Raw genomic sequence first — 22,813 nt, forward strand, 5'->3', positions numbered from 1 at the left:
GATGTAGGTACATGGTACTTTTCACGTAGATATATAGGTATGTAAATTTAATCTAACTTTAGATATCTACTACCAATCATAAACTATTACAGTATTACCTATATTTATATGAATATGTTTATGTTAATTACTATTCTATGTTTTTCTAGCCATGTTTGATTTCAATTTTTTTTTTCAAATATCAGATATTCAGATTGTATTAATATTACCGTGTTTTAATTTTGTATTTAAATCAGGCTTGAATTAATTGGTGTGTACATCTAGTTTTAAACAATACGATATGACACTCTTTGTAATAAATTAATGAAAGTCTTTGTTTAGTTTTACATTTAAAAAAAAAAATTAAATATTCAAATAATTCCTAAATTTTATTTATTCTTGCTGAAAACAATGCTTTTTAGAATTAATATAAAATATTTTAAGAATGACAAAAATAAAGAAAACCATTCCTTTTGTCACTGTATAATAAATTATAATATTATTAGATGTGTTATATATTATTTTATGTTTATAATATTTTATACTCCTACAAAGTATTTGTCTTATATATTTTGTTTCAGAATGGGTGCCTACGTGCAATAGCTGTATACCTAGATATACACTGTGCTGCAACGCTCTAATGCACATAATATTATAACTATACATTTTATACAATATAATAAAATATTACATTATTTAGATTATAAGTAAATATTGCATTACGTTTTAATATTTATAGTATATATTATGGGTAGGTACATCTATTGAGATATAATAGTCAATAGATTATATAAGTATATTGTTAGTTTTATTGAAAGCAAGTAATTTAATTCTTTAACTTTTTATTTTGGTTCCTAATAATAGTGAAGGAAATAAATTACATCGTCTGAATCCCTTGAGACATGCCATGCACACCGCTTTATTCTATACATTGCTAGGGGAGAATGGTCAAATTTTGAAAACTTTGTATCCGGATCACTCCTTAGAGCTTGACTGTACTAGCCATGATGACTATAGTAGGTAGTTTAGGTGTTACTGTGTTAGTCAAGATGAATTCTTTGATCAGGTAAAAAAATGCTCCTATGGGACGTGATAACTTTAGGGAGAACACCTGTGGTATTGAAACTTTCAAATACTATTATTGGAAAGTGGAAACCTAAAACGATTTATAAAAATAAAATACGAAATAAAATCTAATTCTATAAACGGGAATATGCATTCACCAATATAATTTTCATACAATACAATTTTAACATTTTAGAAATAATAATGTTGTTACCTTTTTTAAATGTATACGTAGGTACTGTTTTTGATAAGGGTATAGTAGTTAATAGTTAATAACATTGTAGAACCTATGTAAAAAATGAAGAGTAAAAAGTGTATAACACATATTAATATGCGTTTACTCAATTATTGTATGCGTAAACGCGAAATGTATAATTAGTGTATATGAAAATATTGTAATACATACCAATGATCTATACATAATACATATATTACCAATAGAAGAGTCATCAATAGTAAATCCTTAAAATAAAGCAAGTTTGAAGTTACAAATAGTTTTACAAAAAATGTGAAAAACTCCCCTCGGTATTAAATTCATTTATAGCAATATCACCCATACACTCGCGAGTGTTTTCAAATTAATAGTGTTATAAATACTATTATATATTAAATGTAATGGTGAATCTTTAAGTAGGTAGAAATTGCATCCCCGAACCGAAACCCATTTATTTTTGGAACATTTATAAACACGAGTCTTTTAATACTTCATAATAAATTATATTATTATTACTATAATTATATTATTTCAAATGCATATAGATAAAGATAATTATCACAGACATTTTTTATGCCAATTCTAATGTAGATAGAAATAAAAATGACAGAAAAACTATGTCTCAAGTGAAATATATGACAGATTTTAAGGTTTAAATCGAAAAGTAGTTTTTGGATCAAACATTTTAAGATTCCTGTCAGTCCTAACTTCCTATCTATATTGACGTCACTCGGCAATAACCGTTTGTTTTTTTTTTTTTTTTTTATCAAACTACTATAAGTGTGTTTTCGAATCAAATTCGTGACGATCGGTGGTTGTCCAAGAAATCGTGTTTGAACATAAATAATATATTGCGAACGTGACAAGCGTGTGATAAAATGATTTCATAAGCAAGATCCTATATGTGATAAATTAAATTACCAATTTAAAGATTTAAAATTGTTAATATTATGCATTTATTGAACATGTTCAATAATTGTGTGCGTGTGTGCAATCAATGATTATTGACGCACAAAACAATTTACTATAATAGTTAAATATTAGGTCCGAAAAAATGCCATAAAATTAAAACAACCCTAACAATACCACTATGTATTTCGATTTGAATTAAATATCTAAGCCATTTTTCATTCTATATAAATCCTGTAGTTTGTAAAAGTATTAGTCGACTTTTATTTTAATACACTATAAATTACACTTAAACTTCTTTCTTGTTAACATATTTGTGTAATATATGTAAGTGAGTACCTACTACCTACTGAAATTTCGAAAAATGTTGTCAACGTACATACATATAGTCGTATTACCTATAGGTATTTACGAAGTAAATAAGTTAAGACAGTTAAATTATATAACATTTATTTTAATTGTGTGGTATTTCAAGAACAACCCTATCATATTTTCATATTAAGGTTATTATGATTTATAAGTTTACGCACGTGCAAGACTAACATCTATTAGAAATACTGCGATAAGTACCAAATTATATTATTATCAATTATCATAAAATATAATCCATTTAATTTATGGTATAGAAAACATTACTTTATCTAGCAAAATTGACATGATCTTATGCGATGATTTATAATATTTCGTGTATTATATAATCAAAGATTGTTGTTAGTTATTATACTTATTTATGATATACCTATTCAATTTTATTCTTTTATGGTATATAATTAAACATATTTTGTTGTTACTACCTATATCGCAATTATAGACTTAGGACCATTAATGGTTTATGTGATTTACTTGTTTGAAAAAAATGATTTAAATCGCCAATGTATTATCACTCTAATAAGTATAATAATAAAATGTTAGTTATGTTATGTTTAGTTGACTAACTAGTTACCATAACATAGATATGAAACACCTTAATTAATAATATTTAATTACCTTGTTCATCGACATAGACAGAAATCAAACTTGATTTCATTAAAGAATAATTAATCATATTGATCCAAAGAAATTAAATTTCGTTTAACTCCGACGGGTATTTACTGCAAACGATTCTGAGCTGAAAAAAAGCATAAAATCCATTAGTGTTTGTTCACGCCTATAATAATATATAAGCGTACCTAATAACGATAAGTAGCCGTAGGTTGTATAATATTACGTCCCCAACAGAGTTCATGAAGCCAAATATTATAAATTATAATGTTCAAATATTACTTAAGCAACGCAGAGAATTAAGAATTATTTTTATTATAATGTATGCCTTCTGTATACAAAAATAATAATTAATAAGTAGGTACCTATACATATTATTATTATGAATACCTACAAAACGTGTGATTAATATACTTTTAAACTTTTTTCGATACCATCAGTATACACATCTTAGTAATTATTATTAAAATGGAAATGAGCAAACATATTTTACTCGGGGAGTATTAACTATTTTTACAATTATGTCATCAGCACACGCCATAATATTATAATATACCTATCAACAATCTAAATACGCTTAATTCCATTGGCAAAACAATAGACAAGTTTCATTAATGAACCTCACCCGGTGAATATTGTATGTCACGCACCGGGTGGTCGTCCAATTATACATACCACAGTATATATAACCACGCGTGCCATATACCGGATTAAAAAAAAAAAATCTTATCCATAAAATCGGCTGCTTAACAGCTAAATATTCTTCTTGAATTAAATAACTTATTGTATAATTATTACGATGTATTTAAAAAAATCGTAGAACAGTTTCCAAACATTCGCAATGCCCAAGAGTTAATATAAACACTAAACAGGTACTATATTTTAATTATTATTTATTTATTCTTTAAAAATACGGACAAAAGTCCAAAGTTATAATAATGTATTGAGTTAAATTTGTGTTACGAATGCCTGTAGGTACAGATTTATAACTGTTTATTAAATATTTATAATAGATAATAATATTAAAATTGTATACTTATATCATATAAGTTATGTGTATGGCTCAGAGCTGGAAAGGAGTTTCATATGTATTTTATATGCTCTCGATTTATAGCAAGCCAAGATAGAAATCGTAGCTGTATAAAATGGCAGTGATTGGTGAGTTTAAAAATCAAAAATTTTAAATGTATATATTGCATTCTTTAATTTATTTTGGGAGAAAAGAGCATATTTCTTGATTTGTATACGTATCATATAAGCATCTTTAATATTTTATAAAATAAACTTGATCTTATTTTCTTTCTTAAGCTGTGTATTTTCATAATATTATTAAATGTAGAACTCAATATTATTTAATATTTTAATGCAAGTATTTATTAGTATTATCGCAGTCGAATATTAATTTGACGACAACTGTGCGATGCGTATTTAATCTCTATCACTCTAATATTCCGATGTACTATCTTTTAGAATATTTTTTTTCAGTTCAAAAAATGTCAAAATGGCCAACAGTTTTCCGCCATATTTTAAATCTTATAAATTAAATTTTTCATATCTTACATTTCTTACAGTGCAAATTAATAACAACATAAAATGGTTTTTTTTTGTTGAGTTTTGAATAATTTTTGAAGTTTTATTAAATTTTTTTGCATATAGGCACCTATGACATTTTTCATGCATATCTTACAACTTTTTCGTGTATATTTTCATATCTTTCCTTTTTTTTATCTCATATAACTTCCTAACTCTATATGTCATTCAGTTATGATATGTTTATCTATTTTATAAAGTTTTGATAATAATATAATACCCTATCAATCTAAAATCGAGCCCTATATTAGTAATTTCTCAACACTTATAACAATTATTACCAACTATATTGTGTCTACTAATATAAGCTGACCATCTTTACTATAGTTACTTTTAAGACACACGTTTTTTGTTTATTGTACCGTACATAGGTACCTATACTGTTAACATATATATTGTATGTGTATAAATAAATAGGTTTAGGTATATTGTAATCTGAGCACTGAGTGCATATTATATTATTTTAAAATATTTCATAACTTTAAAATAAACTTATATAAAATAACTATTCGCTAAGTTATATCAGTAATTTAAATATTTATATTAATGAAACCTTTTGGCTACTATACAAGTTCGTATAAAACATACACAATTTCAAACATATTGTAGAAATACTTTTATTCTAAATATGCTTTACCATTGTACAATAAAATTATACTATGTAGGAACTGAAAAAAATACCGAACGCATTTTCATTTTACCATTGTCGTTTCAATTTTCAAAATCTTCGGACCGTGAATGAAGTCGTAAACGTGTAATGGGCACGACGCGGCAATAAGGAAGTACAATGTCCAATGCTCCAGCTGGGTATATGCGATGCTTCTATTTCTATTATTTTTCTCCCTTAGGAGGGGGTAGTCTTGGAAAACAGTTTGAAACACGCATATACCGGGGGACTGATAAAACACGTTAGACTTATGCGCCGGATAGTTTTATTGTAGTTTTCCGGTTTACGGGATAACAAAAAAGGCGAAAATGAAACGACCGTATAGAAAAGAAAAGACATATTATTATTTTAATGACTATCAATTTATTACTTCTTTAGCAAAATATAGAATGAATAAATACTTGACAATCGATTATATCATAACGAGTAAGTGACACTTGTGCTAGACTATTATTAAACTTTTTTTAGTAAATATATGTCAACATCTTCAGATATAGGAAGTTAGGTTTGATAAGTTGCATATGGGGACTCTGTATACAGAACAATGACCTTAAACAGGACACCGATTGGAAACCAAACACATATTATGTAAATCAACATTATTTAATATTGAACGTAGACACATTTTTTTAACTGCAGTTTACGAACTAGGTTACTGAGATCTGCTAAAAAAAAAGGTTTTATACTAACTTTATACTAAATTTTGTACCTACCTAATATACTAACAATATAAATAAGCAACATTAATAATTATTATATTGTCTATTTATGTTTTAACTATTAACTTATATTTATAGTATAATGAGTAGTAACAATATAATATTATATTATGTATATTTAATTTTAAAATTGAAATTACAAATTTTTAAAATTGCAAATTTAAATTAAATTGTGAAAAAATAAAGAATTTATAATAATAAACACACTGTTCCATACACAAGATTTTGTGTTGGGAGATGGTGCTAACCATCCTTTATTTCCGGATTATATATTATGGAATTGCGGAATAAAAATCCCCGGCAAAAAAAATCCCCAGACTACAATATTACTCACAAGTCACAATCACATGCAAATGGTTGAACAAATATTTTTTAAACGTTAATTAGTATCTATAATTACCACATTATTAACATTTAATTACAAATACGTAAATTATATTATATTATATTATAGTATATTATATCATTCAAACAATTAATATATATAATACTATAAATTATTTTCTAAAAGTTTAAACTACAATATTATAATTTGCAATTTTTTTTCGTTTAAGTTAAAATACACATAATATATTATCGTAATGTAAAACAAAATATTATTTATATTATCACTATATATCATTTTTTTTTATGATTTAATATAGTATAATATACGTAGGTATTTGTAATTAAATATTTAGTGTAATTATGGTACTTAATTATGTAAAGGTAATTATAGATACTAATTATTAACGTTTAAAAAATATTTGTTTAACCATATTTTGCATGTGGTTGTGAGTAATATTGTAGTCTGGGGATTTTTTTTCTGTGGATTTTTATTCTGATTACCATATTTTGTTAGAGTTACCATCATAAAATATTATTAATAAGCATGTTTCATTATATTATAATAGAATATAGAAATTTACACAGCTTTCAAACAACACATTATTACTTATATTAGTTATTTACAGTCTTGGGTAGGTACTAATATTTTGCCTTGTAAAATTTGTATTTTTGTTAATTCTATAAATGTTATTTATTTCTTTTTAAGATAGGTAAATGTTATTATACTTAAGTAAGTAATGAATACCTATATTAATAACATTTTATATATTGGATAGAGTACGTTAGCCTTCAAATTATCATGTGTATCTTATACATTAATTGTACCCATTACAAGTGCCTAATTCAAAATCGAAAATCAAAAATTGAAAGTGTATAATCCAAGTTTTTGAAAAATGATTTTACCAGCCAAGGCTTTAGTTTTAGACTTTTAGTTTACCGTGACTTCGAGCCATCGCCCCCTATTGGGGCATTATGGACTATGGTGAACGAGGCTCAATATAGCATAATATGAACAATTATTTCACACCGGCACCTACAACATCCCCGAGTGCATATTCATTACGTTCACGACAAGCCCACAAACGACATCCACTTACACGTGTTTATGCAATCACATAACAGTACGCCGATTAATTACAAGGGAACTATACTGAATTAATTACGACTATATTACCGGTGGTACCTAAACGGCGATTGCGTGCTCTCACGTTTTGTGTGCGGTTGTATGTGCGTCGTATATCGATAATAATTATTGTAATATAACATACACAGTATGGTATAACGTGTAGGTATATAACGTCTAGACAACAGGTGCGTTAACGTTCTATAGTTATATTTAAAATGACCAAAGGTTTTCACATCGGCAAACAGGATTTCCAACCACTCCCGAGAAGTTACGATCCGCAGCTAACATCCAATCACACTTTACACGTTTCCACAATAATTTTAATCACATAAATATTTACTCTTCAACAATAACTACACGCAGATCTACAAAAGGTACACGCGATGTGTGAGCTATTTAAAGTATATCCCCCAACCCACACCAACCCACGAACGCAACAACATATTATATATAACTCCAGCTTCAAAACGATCGTATATTTTGTTACACTTTGTTCTTACTATTGAAGGAAGTATATTATACTATATTATGTGTGGAGGGTTAATTTACAAGTTTTGTACCAACACAAAAATGTTCTTTGTTCAAATTATACCCGACAGATTCTAGCTATTCATAATTTAAAGTAAAACTACTCTTTAACTGTATGCATAAATCCCAGTGTTGTATATAATAATAGTCATTTGTCCCGGGAGACTCGTGATGTTTAAACATAGACGCGTCGAGTACCAACGTTTTTACAATATTATAGAAATTTAAAAAAATGTTATCAAGTTATAAACAAATCAAATATAAGGTTAAAAGATGAACAAAACAGGTAGATAGGTATTTTAATTATAGGTAGGTATAAAAAAAAGGGAAATAAGTGACCACTCTGCCGTAACTAATGTATTTGAATTAAATGATAAATCATTGCAAACTAAATACGATTCTGAGCGAAGATCTATAGTTACAGATGGTTAGCGTTAGATTGTATTACTAAAAGTATATTTTATGAAATACTTATATTGCCATTATAATGATTTATTTTACTATATATGAGTAATAATATATAGGTTGAATTCATTTTTGATGAAAACATTACATTTATTATATTGTTAATATATTTTGCATCATATATTATTGTCATTAACTTTTGAGTAAATGCCCGGCTTATCCCGTAGAACGGTATGAGTATTGAGTAAACCGGTTTCATAAGGTTCGTGGTATAAATAGGTAATAGCATAATGTGATTATTATTTATATAAAATATTATAAGAATTTATGTATTTGGTACCTGCGTAATAGTTACAAGTGCTCTACACGAATAATATTTAAATGATTTTGAATCCTTAACGCTCGATCAAAATCGCTAAAAACACTGTTATCAAAAAATAATTTTACTAAATTAAAAACCAAACTACTTGTATACAAAACTCTCCTAAAGCCTATATGGATTACAACTCTGGGGATCGGCCAAAAAATCAAATTTAAACAAAATTCAAGTCTTTCAGAATATTACTTTTAGAAAAATCACTAACGCTCCCTTCTTTGTCTCTAATTTAACTCTCCGCCAAGATCTAAGTATTCTACCTGTTATACCCGAAGTTAAACTTTTTTACAAATGTTTTTTTGATAGACTAGAAACTCACCCTAATCCACTAATAAAAGAGCTACATACCTCTCACTGCCCGAAAATCCACAACGTAGACTCAAAAGAAAATGGTGTCGTGACCATTTAAATTAAAATAATATCCCTCCTTATTTACCATAAACAAAACACCAAGCTAAGTATCACTAATAGGTGTCTTATTCAAGAAATCCATGTTTTTTTTTTACCCTTATTCTATATGCTTATTGTACAAAATTTTATAGATTGTGTATGTGCGTTTGTAAAATAAAAAAAAAATGATTTTGAGATGGTCCATTTATATTTTTTAATATCTTCTTTTTTATCATTTTTTATAACAGAGAAAATGTTTCAATCTTCAACATCGAAAATAGGGTTTAGTTGCAGATAGCAAATTGGATCTATTTAGTTAGGTACTTATTCGATTACTGTTAACGTGTTGTACGCTGAGGCCTAAGAGTAAGGATGAAAAAAAATGCATATCAAACAGATTACAGGTACCCGAACACCAGTACCCTTCACCCGAATCTAACCACGCGATTTATAATAATTAGAGTAATTTTGTGTGTGGACCGAGAGCAAATGAAATAAGAAGGCTAATTTATGGTCTAAGTAAGTAGGGTCAGAATGAAGAAAATTATATTGCCCTACAATATAAAGGGAAACTGCTGGCTAAGGGTATATCCTACTGCTGTACGGTTGAGCGCCACTGAGACGAATGAAATTCCTCAGCAACACTCCATTCCAGCCACGCCACCGACCAAGCGTCATTAACGTTAACGTCACATCAATCTTAACAAGAAAACTATAATGTATCCTTATAAAATTATGTAACTAAATAATTTTATTGTAGAACAAGTTAAGTTTAAACATTTTTACAACATAATAGTGCGTACCTACGTCATGATCGATTTCATTTGCGTAGAAAATTATATTCTGATTTTTAATTTATAGTTTTTATGGGATACACTATACAAACAGCTATACATATTATTATAAAAACTAAAACTGTTTAACTAGGTAACAACATTTTACAATTGCATTAATCGTAAGTATTATAGGTATTTAGACATCTAGTTTATACTTTAATAGACTTTTAATAACCATATAATAATATTCATAAATCATAATAATAATATATAATATATAATTTTACATAAGTTAATTTTAAGTGTAGACTGAAGACTACTGACCCGGTTGATTTTAAAGTAATTAGGTTAGTTTTTGTCTATTATTTTATTACTATCAGAATTATTACCTACATAATTCATCAACGAAATTGCGAGTTATAGTTATATATTTAATATAGTATATTGGTATAATTAATAAATAATAATAGGTATTTTAAAAAAAAAAAACCATAAAACTAAATCTACATAGGGAATCTATAAGGGTATCTATTTATGGTACTTACAATTAATTAATGCCATAATATTAAAATTTAAAAACATCGATTCAGCAGAATATTGTAATCTCAGTATAGAAAACAGATAATGTATATATTGATCATAGCTAAAATGTATAGAATACATTTTTTTTTTTTTTTTTATTAGCTTTTAGTAAAATACTATTACGGCTTAGAATACATTTAATGATGTTAGAACTAATTGACAATAATATATGACGTTGTTTTTTTAATGTTCAAAATTATTTGATAATATAATTTATTATTTATTTCTGAGTCAAAGGTTCCTAAAGACGTAGGTATCGTTAGATTCCATGGAACAATCACCAACACACACCATACGACTTTTCACAAATTTCTTTATCAAAACATAAATATAAAATTTGATTTTTGAAGTCAAACGTAACATTAACCATTACGTATATAAAACAATTCCTACAAATAATTATGGTTGGTATCACAACTGATTTTCAATAATTTAAATGTTCAGTATTAAATTATTGTCATCTCCTGATTTTAGAAGTTATTATATTTTTTTTTCTTTTTGTAATAAACCTTATATAATATAACGAAAAGAAAAACAGCTCTTAACTAATAACTTTATTGTTTAAAACGATTCTAGATTAATAAATTATAGTGAACACTTAAAATACGAATACCTACATAATACCTATATTATTTACCTTATATTATAGAATAATTAAATTCTATGATATGCATTAAATATTTATTTTGAATACCTATAGGTTATAACCATTTACTAAATAATCTGTGAAACAAACTTTAATGAGATTTTTCCCCAAAATACTAAATAAAAGTTGCTACAAATCTGTCAAATTTAGGTTAAACTTATTTACAAACCAAATTTAAACTATCTGTATAAAACGCATGCATATAAAGAACAAAAATACTATAAATAATGTTATATTGCAAATTTGAATAATTAATTAGAACTGGAAACATAGAATTAACAATGAAATATGAATGACACGAAAATGTCTTGAAGTTCGACGACTGATATTTTTTTTTTTTATTATTCATTTAAGTAATTTACAATCTATACAACGTTATGTACAATGAGCAAATAGGATATTTAGTATAGTATAACTAGCAGAATTTAAAATTTTTGGGCAGGCACTCAGCAGCACCACCCGACCGAGTATATTTTAGATGTCGTGGTTATTTTATTATTATTTTTTATTTTAGTAGGTCTCTAGGCCACTGTCTTTTGAGTCTTCTAATTACATTGCCAGGAAGTGAGGTGGAAGAAAGTTTCTTTATTAATGGATTACTGTGAGAGTTTAAGTTGGAGTGAAATTTAGATTAATGGGGTTTTGCTAATTGATTGAGTGTAGGAATTTTTAGGTCTTTGTGAAGATTATTGTTTGTGAAATACTAAGGAGAAGATGTTATTAATCGTAGGCAGATAGATTGAAAAGCTTGAAGCGTGTTGGTGTTAGAGGGCTTTGCAGAGCCCCATAACTGGATACCATATGTCCAAGCTGGTCGAATTATTGATTTGTAGACTGATATTTAAAATTTTTCTTTTAATGGTTATTGTAATTTTTGTTAATACATTTTTAAATTAGATATCTACATGTGTCTTGTATGCTTTGATTAACTGAACCTATTACAAATATGTACAATATATATACATAATATAAAACATAATTACTATTTATTATTTATAGCTTACTAACGTGTTCTGAGGTCAAGCATCAGCCGGTTTCGCTAGTTCCCGGATGGTTGACCACCCGGGTTTTAGTGACAAATCCTCGCCACACATACACAAACTTTATCCAATCGAACCCTCCCCCATAGTAAAAAACCTACTAAATAACCTTTAGGCCAATGACCTTATAGATGTCGAAACCTAAAAAATGTTGAGGTCACTTTAAAAATTGTTGCTGTTAAGTATAGGTAACTATACTGAGATATAGGTACACTAACGAATTTGAAATAATTTCCAACTATAAATAATATTAAAATGTTAATCAATATAATAAGGACCACTCATTTAACGAAGATAACAAAATAATAATATTTAAACTTTTTTCTAGTAATGTCTTACCATCGTTTTATATTTTATTCCTTATTGTAATTTGTAATATATTAAAGCATTATATTTAATTCATAATTTATTAACAGCTAATTACAATTGTTTATTAATTATTATCAAAATCTGGTACCAAACATTATGATAATTTTTATTGACACAATTATTATACAATTAAAAATATAAAACAACATATTAGTATCATAATATTCTAGAGAATAAGATACTATATAGAAATATGAAATAATAAATTAATCAATATAATACGTCTAGCAGGATGCATTGCTACATTGTACATTTAACATATTAAAATTATAGGTGGATTATGTAAATACATTTCTAGTTTCAATTGTAAAAAGTACAATACTGTTATTTATCGCATAAAAGTAATATATTATGACAAAATATATTTGAGAACGGAAATGGGCTCTCCTTTTCATATGTTATTGTTGTAAAGTATAAATTTAGGCTGACCGAATAATAAATAAATTCTGTAAGTTTAACAAATACTTAAGTAATGAGCGATGTGATGACATTTTTATTTCTTCTAACCGTAATAAAACACATTTAAAAATCAACATCCTCTTCCCATTAAACGTCTAATAGAAATTAAACTAATATTGTATACAAAATGTATGTTTCTGTGGCGCAGTATATTATACATATTATTGTAAGACAGAAGATCAGAATTTAAAATGTGCAAGTTTTATTTAATTTTTAATTAGAATATAAGCAATGAAAAATATGTATAGGTAATGTTGATAATGATAAAGTTACAATAATTTTATTATTATTGTCATATTTATATTTATCATATTATATGACATCATATTTTTTTTAGATAATATATGAATGAAATATTGGATGGTTATACAATGTTGAGTGTCTGTCATAATTTTAATGTGGGTAATTCCGGTAGAAAATTAAATCTAAATGGTTTTTTTTAAGAAGGGGGATCAAATGTATATAATTCCCAGTATTTTACTAAAAACTAAACAAAATATTAAAAACGAGAAAATGTACAAAAAACTAAAGTTTTTGACAAAATCGATTTCTTTTATTTGTATTTTGTTTCTAAGACAAAAATGAATAACGCATTATACTCATTTGAAAAAACAAACTTGAAATTTTCATCAAAAATGCATATGAGTAGTTCCTCGACATTAATTTTCAAACTATTTTGGCACTTTTTGTGAAATGTTAAGGCATTTGAGAGTTTAAAGATTTTGGTTTTCTTCCGACGAAAATTGCCCTAACAAGCTTTTCTGAATAGAATTTAAAAAATAAGTTTTGGGTAGAGCAACATACACGTTCTATGAGCGTTCAGAGAAGAAATTTGACAATATTGGGTATTCAAACGTAAAATTTTTCAACAACGATTTCTCAACAAAAAATGTTTGGTATTTTGTAATAATTAAAAATTAATAAACGTATTAAAAAAAAATATTAATCATAGAAACTTAAAACACTGCACTATAACTCACATTATCATCTGTCTACGATAAAATTTTCAAAATATTTTGACTTTTTTCAAAATTTTTAAAGGCATTTAAAATTTCTTTAGTTTTTGTTTTCTATAAATGTTGATGGAACATTTTTTTTTAACTACAGCAAAGTTGGGTGCACCATGCACGGCAAGTTATTGTATACAATATAAGATTATGTTCCAATCAAAAATGAGTTGAACATATCAAGTTATTGTATACAATACAAGATTATGTTCCAATCAAAAATGAGTTGAACATATCGTTTAACTGAAATAAAAATAAATTTCTTACAATATTATAAATTTTCTAAAAAGAAAAGCACCGTATCCGTTCAAAATCGTTTTACGTAAGCAATGATTTATTACATCCATTACTGTGACCTCTTCTACCCAACGATCGAATATTGGATATCTATAATATGCAGCTAAGTGAGTTCCCGGGTTTTTAGTTATGTAATTGACATTTTGAATATACAACATTTTGTTACATTTATAATACATTTATTTTAATGTAATTCATATCTACAGTTAAACTCTTTAGCATAATTATAAAAGTTCATTATTTTTGAAAGTAAATATTAAAGATATTAAATTACATTGTATGAAGTATGGGATATTATATTGTTTTATTTTTAATATCAAACAAATCGTAGTTAAAATGTGTCTTAAGTAGATATTAGATTTTGATACTATCAAAAAACCGGTAATTAAGGATTTGCATTCATCCAAGATGATATATTGATATCAATAATAATCATTATATACTTATTATAATCATTACCTTTATATACCATGATAAATCCATTGCCCTTAATCCCTATAGTTCCTTTGATGGTCAACACAATGTATTCATATCATAATATTATTATCGTCCATTGATCATAAATATTACATGGATTCTTTATACACAAATGCCTATACATATTCATTCGCTGTCTATTGTATAACGTATGTATAATAATTTTAAGTGGGAAATATTTTAAGGCGACAAATCATTTTTTTTTCATATGATACTCATGTATGTAATATTTCTTTTGGAACTTTTTCTATTATTATGATAGTATTTTCATTTTTTTCTACATAAAGTAAGCGATAAATGTAGATGGTGTATATACGTATATATATATGTTAAACCGTGCGTATGGTTTTTGCTCTAAACCTACTACAGTACTACCTATCAGCGAGTTTTTGTGGCGTGGGGCAGGGTAGAAGAAGGGCGGTTTTTGTTTTCGGCCCCGTTGAAGGGATAATAAATCAAGGGTGGCCGCAACCGGCTGTAAATCATTGTGTGTGTCTGTGTGTGTGTTTGTGTGTGCCATTCCCGACCTGGGGGTAGTGGTGCCCGAGTGTGGGTAAGGTATTCGAAATGAACGAAATTAATCATTGTCAAAAACCCAACCCCCCTCCAACGTACTCTTCCATACCTACAACCCTCTGGGGTCCGCGAGTTTAATTCCTGCGCACTTTCCTATACATACCGTGAGTGTATGTGTGTACTGTGTATATATATAAATATAAAATATACCCTCCTCATGATGGTCGTGTCCTGCACGGCCGTAACCATCTCCCCGCAATTTATCTAATGTCACTCCCCCCTTTCTCTTCCCACTGCTTAAATCTTACCCTTATCATTCCGGGTTCTCTTTAACATAGAAAATGAAAAAATACAACGAAATCCATCCCGGACACGACGATATTAATATATATTGCACAACGTGATGCCGTGTCCATACAATGATCGCATGTAAAATGTACATAAATTGATACCTAACCTACCATCAGTCACTCACGTATAATGATGACTTGTATTTATGACAATATCTGCACCCGAATTCCTTCATAAGCTTATTTTAACTTTTCAATTAATAACGCATAGTTACTCCGTACTAGACGTTATATAGGTTAATATTATAGCTATATTGGTTTTAATTTAATTATACAGAGAAGGTTACGCTACCTAGCTAAAATTTCAGGTCAAATACTGAAATATCGAAAAAAAAATATGTACGAACGTTATTATTATGGTTATTAGAAAAATTAATTTTATTCAAATTAAATATGTGTTGAATGTTAACACTGGTGTTAACTATAATTTACTTAATTAAATTGATTTATTCATAATATTAAATGGTAGGTACCACACACATTTTATCCGATAAAACTAACTTTTTATACGTAGATTTATTTTATCTAATAAATTATGAAAAAATGTTCAGAGTTAGATATCTAAAACATTCTCTTGTTATAAATTAAATAAATGGAATACATTTTTACACAACAAATTAGGAAAGTTGAAAAAAAATTACAATATAGGTACAATAATAGGTAGGTAATTTAATAATCATATTCATAAAGTTAAACAACTTTTAATGGGTCAATGTAAATCTTAATTAAATATTGTACATTCCATGACTGTATAATATGATTGATTTAAAATAATACGATTTTAGTCTTTAGTTTAATGCAATATAGTTAAATATAAGTACCTATAAAATATATTATAATAGTATTTTTAAATGGTAAAATATTATATTATATAAATTGTATGGTTGAGTACGACATCTATAGGTTACTATATGAACTATAATAATGTCAGAACTTTGCTGTCCGGCAACTTTCTCAACTTAAGAGTTAGGCACATAATTTTACATTTAAATTTTACGTAATCCGTAATAATCTATTAAAACATTATCTGTATTTTTTGCTGATACATGTTTATTTATTTATCCAAAATACTGCGAGAATAATTAATACAATTATTTTATTTTAAAATTTAATTTATTATAAATAATATTTTATTCAAATTTGTTATTGTTAACTTTAATAAAATCATTACTATAATTGGTACAGGAGAGCTGTAATTACTTAAAATAAGTTTATAAATATTTTACCAATCTTTGTATTATAAGACGTCATTAATATTTATATTATTATAAATTTTAAATTAGGTAAATATTATGTTGAGTAATTTAACTCTTCACTATTAATTTCTTTAAAAAAGTATCAAGATGAATTATATGGATAGTAAGCTTAAATACGTAGTAATAGTAGGTATACGACTATATTTTGGTAAGATTCAATTAAAAAAAATAAATATCATATTCAAATAATAAAAGTAAATTAAATTCGGTACCATTATAATATAATTATAATAAAATATATTATTAAGTGGTTTCAATTGTTTTAGTAAAATACTTCAAGATAATATGATACAGTGATTACACTGCAGGGCACGTCTTGTTGAATCTAATTATAACTATATAACATAACGATTATCTGATCCGTTTTGAATTCTGACCAAATATATTATTACCTACTGTATAGCATACAGCCGACCCTTTTACAAAATTACATAGCATTCGTGTAAAAAAGCGTAACTATATAATACCTATGCAGTAGATATACCATAAACGTATTTAGGTATATACATTAAAGATATGTGCTGCACGCTCAATAAAAGTCCTCCCCCGCCCACCCCTCGAATAAGTAAACCTCGCAACGTATTACTATACAATATAATAGCCAAAATAATAATAACAACACACATCACATGACCTGGCGGCCATTGGGCCTCCCTTTGTATAGTCTCCGCGTACCATTCAATATCACTCCGCGCAATCCTTTGCACGTTCATCCCTATAACCGGAATTATATATAATATTGTAAATGTAGGGAACACACTTATATTGTAAGTGGTGAACTCGCGCCGCCACTATAATATATATATATATATATATATAAAGCAGCAGGTATATCAACAAGTCGCCTATATCGTAACGTTTTATCTGGCTGCACTCTTAGTTAACTAGCGAATTGAAAAACAAGGGGTTGCGGCTATAATAATAATAATAATAATAATATAATATAATGTACAAGGGGCTTCGCACCGTGGACGAGTTGTAGTCGTATGCGTATTATGGCCGCCGCCTTTCCAGCCCTCTGCGAGTACCGACTCTGTCGACGACTTAAGTCAGATTTGCGGTCTGCGACCAAACACGAAACATAACATTATGATCAACGTCATTCCGTCACGCCATCTCCGCCGCCGCCGTAATAGATCTTTTTTCCAGTCCGTGTACCAAATACTTATATCATATATTGGTTTGATAGCGCATAATTGCTTTAAAATAGTATTCCGATGATTATTGGTCAATGGATGGTTTGGTAAAAAAAAATGTCTAAAACGTTATCTTATATAAATTAATGAAAATTACCAGATTGAAAAAAATAACTAAAAATATTGCCAAATCCGTGTAGACCTATTAAAATAAAATAATGGCCGACCATTAGGCTCGTACATGATGTCGAGAACCGTACAGATTTATATCCGTTCACAACTGGTACTTGATTTATGTGCTGAAATTGGAATTACACATTTTACATTAGTCCATTTATAGCGCATGTTCAGATGTGTTTTAGTTCTGGATAGTTTTTAAATCGTTTTTACATCTGTCCCTTCCCATGTTTCACCAAACCCGATAATGCGGCTACGCATCGATCACCCACGACATTTCCGGAGATGTTCAATAGGTGATAGATCTTATATGTTTTACTAAAAAAAAAAAAATCGTCTTAGAGAAACTTAAAATATATATTTATTTTATAATCTGTAACTTTTTCTTGTAGTGTATAATTTATTATTTTGTTTCTATTTTATTTTTCTCTAGATATTAAAGTATAATAAAAAAAATGTGGTCGGTAAACTCACAATCTCACCGAAGGGACTAATTTTGGTGGCATATATTATATAGAGAGAGATTTCACATTTTACATAGTACCTAATAATTTTATTAAAAGTCGAAGAAAATTGTTATATGTTACCAAAAAAAACTCAATTCATATCAATTACACAATAAAATTATATATTTTAATTTATAAATAGGTAATATTTAATATTACCTTTTATATATTTATTTAATTGATACCGTAATAATTATTATATAGCTTAAATATTTACATTTTAAAATTAATATTATATTATACTCAGATATATTATAAATTTGATCTGCTATTTCAACTCCGGTTCCCTTACATATCGAAAAAATCTTTCGCCTTTTGATCTGCTATTGATTTTGTTTTTAAAATAAAACCTTATAATTTATAAGAATGTTGTTTTATATCGATTAATTAAATTTTTAAGAGATAGGTATTTTACTATATTATTTTAAGCCACTTATATTCGCATGATAGCGATAAATTACAAGATGGTTGAATTAGCATTTTATAATAATTCTCAATTACCGTCGTTAAAAATAATATATTTTACAACCAACAAATATATATTTGGCCAAACATTAACATAATAATATATCATCGGCAACTATAATATTATACATTTTAGTATATTTTACCCAGATAATATAATATAAATGGCAGTTTAAAAACATCGATAAATTCGTTGACATTATATTATATAGGTTTTGTTATTGCTGTAACGACCAATCCCAGTGTCAACGTTGGTTTTGCAGACAGATACCGTGGATTTTAGATGTTATATAACAAGTAGGTATTTAATGTAATGTAAAAAATGGATTCGGGCCAATCGTATACTCGTGTATAATGGTAGGTACCTACCCTATAGAATATTGTGAAGTGAGATGTAAAAATATACACAATAATTTAAACGAATAAATCTTCAATGACGAACGCATTATGTATAATACGCGTATAATATGTTTTATCGTGCCTACGTACAAATTGTATTTATCTACGAAATGTCGAACCATACACGCCTTTTGCAGTAGAGTTCTACCCTTTTTTACTATTTAAACACAAAAAAACTGCGATACTATATAATATTGTTTTGATCTGCGACGACCTATAATCATGCTGTACCTCGTATATATACAATACGACTGGCCCATAATTCAAACGAAATGTATTCACGATGTGCGATTAACGGAATCCATATTTGCAAAACGGACACTGCAGCGGCTGCAGACTCCTCCTAATGCCGTATTAAAGGTAGGTAGGCTGTTCAGGCGGCACTTTTGGCAATTGTCGTTTTCGGGGACCGTTTTGGAGTTCAGCGGACGCGTTGTTCTTTAATAAAAATACAACAAACCGAATAAAAACCGTATAAGCCCCGTTCCCCCGAGACTCGTATATATCCTACGAGAAGGGTTTATATGAGCAAAACGTATGTAAAAAAAAAATAATAATAATAATAATAATAAAATAAAAATACAAAAATAAATGCTGTCTATTTATGTTTTTATTGTCGTACACTCTTTAGGATATTATACGAGGGTTTTTAATCAAAACGACTGGATGAAAAAAAAGGGTTTTTTATTTTATTTTTAAATCGTATTTCGAGAAGGTTAGAAGGGGGGGGGGGGGGGCACCGAATTTATCGGCAAATTTGTCCGTAAGCCCCGGCGTCCCGGACCGTAAATCACACTGTCGATGGATACGGGTCTTCCGCTACATTTGTTCTTATTTGCAGACTGGCAAATATAAATTTACGACGAGCTATGGCGGTGGATGTTTTTTTTTTCGGGAGAAAAAAAGGAGGAAACTGCAACACGCCGGGGCACTTGTACAATTTTATCAAGATAAACAGATCTAGCGTTTTTATTGCCGGTCCGTGATAAGTTTTTGTAAAACGGTTTTTTTTTTAACTGTATATCACCCGCAAGCGAAAAACGAGACAATCGTCCGAAAAAATTGATGTCCTCAGTATATTTGATGTAGTAGAAAATGTCTTAACATAATGGTCTCGTAATTTTTATAAATTTCATATATATATATATTTATTCCCATGATCAAATTTAAAGAAAAAACAAGCCATGGTATTAGTTTAAATTTTATATGTCTTGTCTTAACTCTAACAAGTCAAAATCGAAGTGTAACTTTTTCTTATATATTTAATAGTTCTTTTTCTTATATAATTATGAATTATGAATTATTCATATATTATAAATAGGAAGCTGATTTTAATGTTCTAAAAAATAAGAAAAATGTCTTTAAAATATTCTTAAAAACTATTATTCTTATACATAATGCAGTTGAACAACAATCTATTTGTATAGTTTAAAAGTACGTAAATTGGCGTTGTTGTGATTGTTAAAAATAAAACAAGTAATATACGCATAACAATTTTCGTTCGGCAGATCACGTTTAACTCAGTTAGTTTAAAAATTAGAGTGAATCGATCTATTATGAAACTTGATGGTTACAAAATTATCTGTATTTGTAGGTGGGTTTTTTTACAATAATTCAGTTTTTAATGAGTTATGAGCATTTTTAATTTACACTATATTATATACGCATAACTTACGAAAAAATTAAACTATCGTAAAAAAACCCACATAAAAACACAGATAATGTACATAACATTAAGTTTTGTAATATGTCGATTCACTCTAATTTTGAAACAAACCGAGTTAAACGTGATCTGCTGATCGTAAATTTGTTATGTTACTCACTTGTAAGACGAAGACAACAAATGGCCGTGTAGCGTCATCTTAAGTGGGCGGGTAGTTTGTGGTAAATGGTTGTCAAATTGTTATCAGTTCTTATAAATTACAAGGAAAATGTACTGTTTTAAAAATAAAAATAAAAATAAATTTGATGTATGAAAAGATTGTTTTGCTTCAAAGCAATGTTCTTACAATTTGCATTTAAATCCGTGCTCTAAATTCTAATATTATGATAAGTCATACAAATATAAAACGTAGGTACATACAAGTTTATAATATTTAGTATTTGATATCCGATGATTATACATTATTGATGAAAATTTTGAAAAGGCCATAGAAACACAAAATATGTTTCCATTATTCTAAAACTTTTTTCGAATAGGTCAGATAATGTTATTAATGATTTTATTGAACTATATGTTTTTTAGAAAAATGGTGTGTTTTTATTCAGGTATACCTAACACTATATTTAAGGCAAACATTTCCAATTTTTTAATACCACACTTTTGACTGACAATCATAAGTAACCTACGTTGAACAGGTAATTTATGCAAATATTAAAAATACGAAATCGCATCCACCCAAATCTTATACTTATGTAATTATTTCACAAATAAACTATAAACTATGAACCTTATCTTTTTGGAGCTATAAGAACAATAATGGAATTAATTAAATTACAGTTAGATTTTAAATTAAACTAATTAATAATTATAATAGGACGCAAAGGTGTAAAACACATTTTAAATAACTAAATAATGTACAACTAATGCATTTCCCAAAAATTCCGATAACTGCGATTGTAGTCGCAGGTACCTACCTATAAAATAATATAGTATAAGCACCAACTTTGGACAGCGGTTAGGTGCAAAGTGCGCAGTGATGGCATAGACCAAGGGATCGTAGTGGAAGCGAAGGGGGTGATTCAACAAAAGGGGATGATGCAAAACAAACGGTGTTTTATGTGCCTATAAATCTCTTGGGGGTTTACAGTTGCAATTAGCGATTCCTTGAGCTAGCCCGTACAGTGCATGGTTGCCAACAAAACGCCAGTACGAATATTATTGTATATATGTATATAATATATTTTATAGGTAGGTTAGGTGTCCAGTTTTAAGCGGTCTCGCAAAGACGTATGGTGGCAGTCAGGTCGCACATAAATCCTCGAACCGAGGCATCGGTGGCACTACGGAGGATTTATTCGGTTTGATTTTCAGGTGGTCCGAAATAAAATCGGCCATTACCGCGTCCGCGTGCCGGCG

General features: G+C 27.9%; 1 protein-coding gene and 1 long non-coding RNA gene across 6 annotated transcripts in view; one reads left to right on the top strand and one right to left on the bottom strand.

Annotated features, from left to right (window-relative positions):
* LOC132938226 (homeotic protein antennapedia-like) overlaps nt 1–22,813 on the bottom strand; it is a 204,848-nt gene that overhangs the window by 174,399 nt on the left and 7,636 nt on the right. For 3 of the 5 annotated variants that reach the window (XM_061004944.1, XM_061004930.1, XM_061004945.1), the window contains exon 2: nt 3,155–3,275. The exons of 1 other annotated variant lie outside the window; for it this stretch is intronic. The gene's annotated coding sequence lies outside the window, so the exon portion shown is untranslated. The remainder of the gene's footprint in view (nt 1–3,154; nt 3,276–22,813) is intronic. One more of the 5 variants, XM_061004932.1, reaches the window with a different exon arrangement.
* Nucleotides 1–22,813, top strand: part of LOC132938232 (uncharacterized) — a 134,348-nt gene that overhangs the window by 27,698 nt on the left and 83,837 nt on the right. The gene's annotated exons all lie outside the window — the stretch shown is intronic.

This window comes from Metopolophium dirhodum, chromosome 2, assembly GCF_019925205.1.
Source record: "Metopolophium dirhodum isolate CAU chromosome 2, ASM1992520v1, whole genome shotgun sequence".
Taxonomy (NCBI): Eukaryota; Metazoa; Arthropoda; class Insecta; order Hemiptera; family Aphididae; genus Metopolophium; species Metopolophium dirhodum.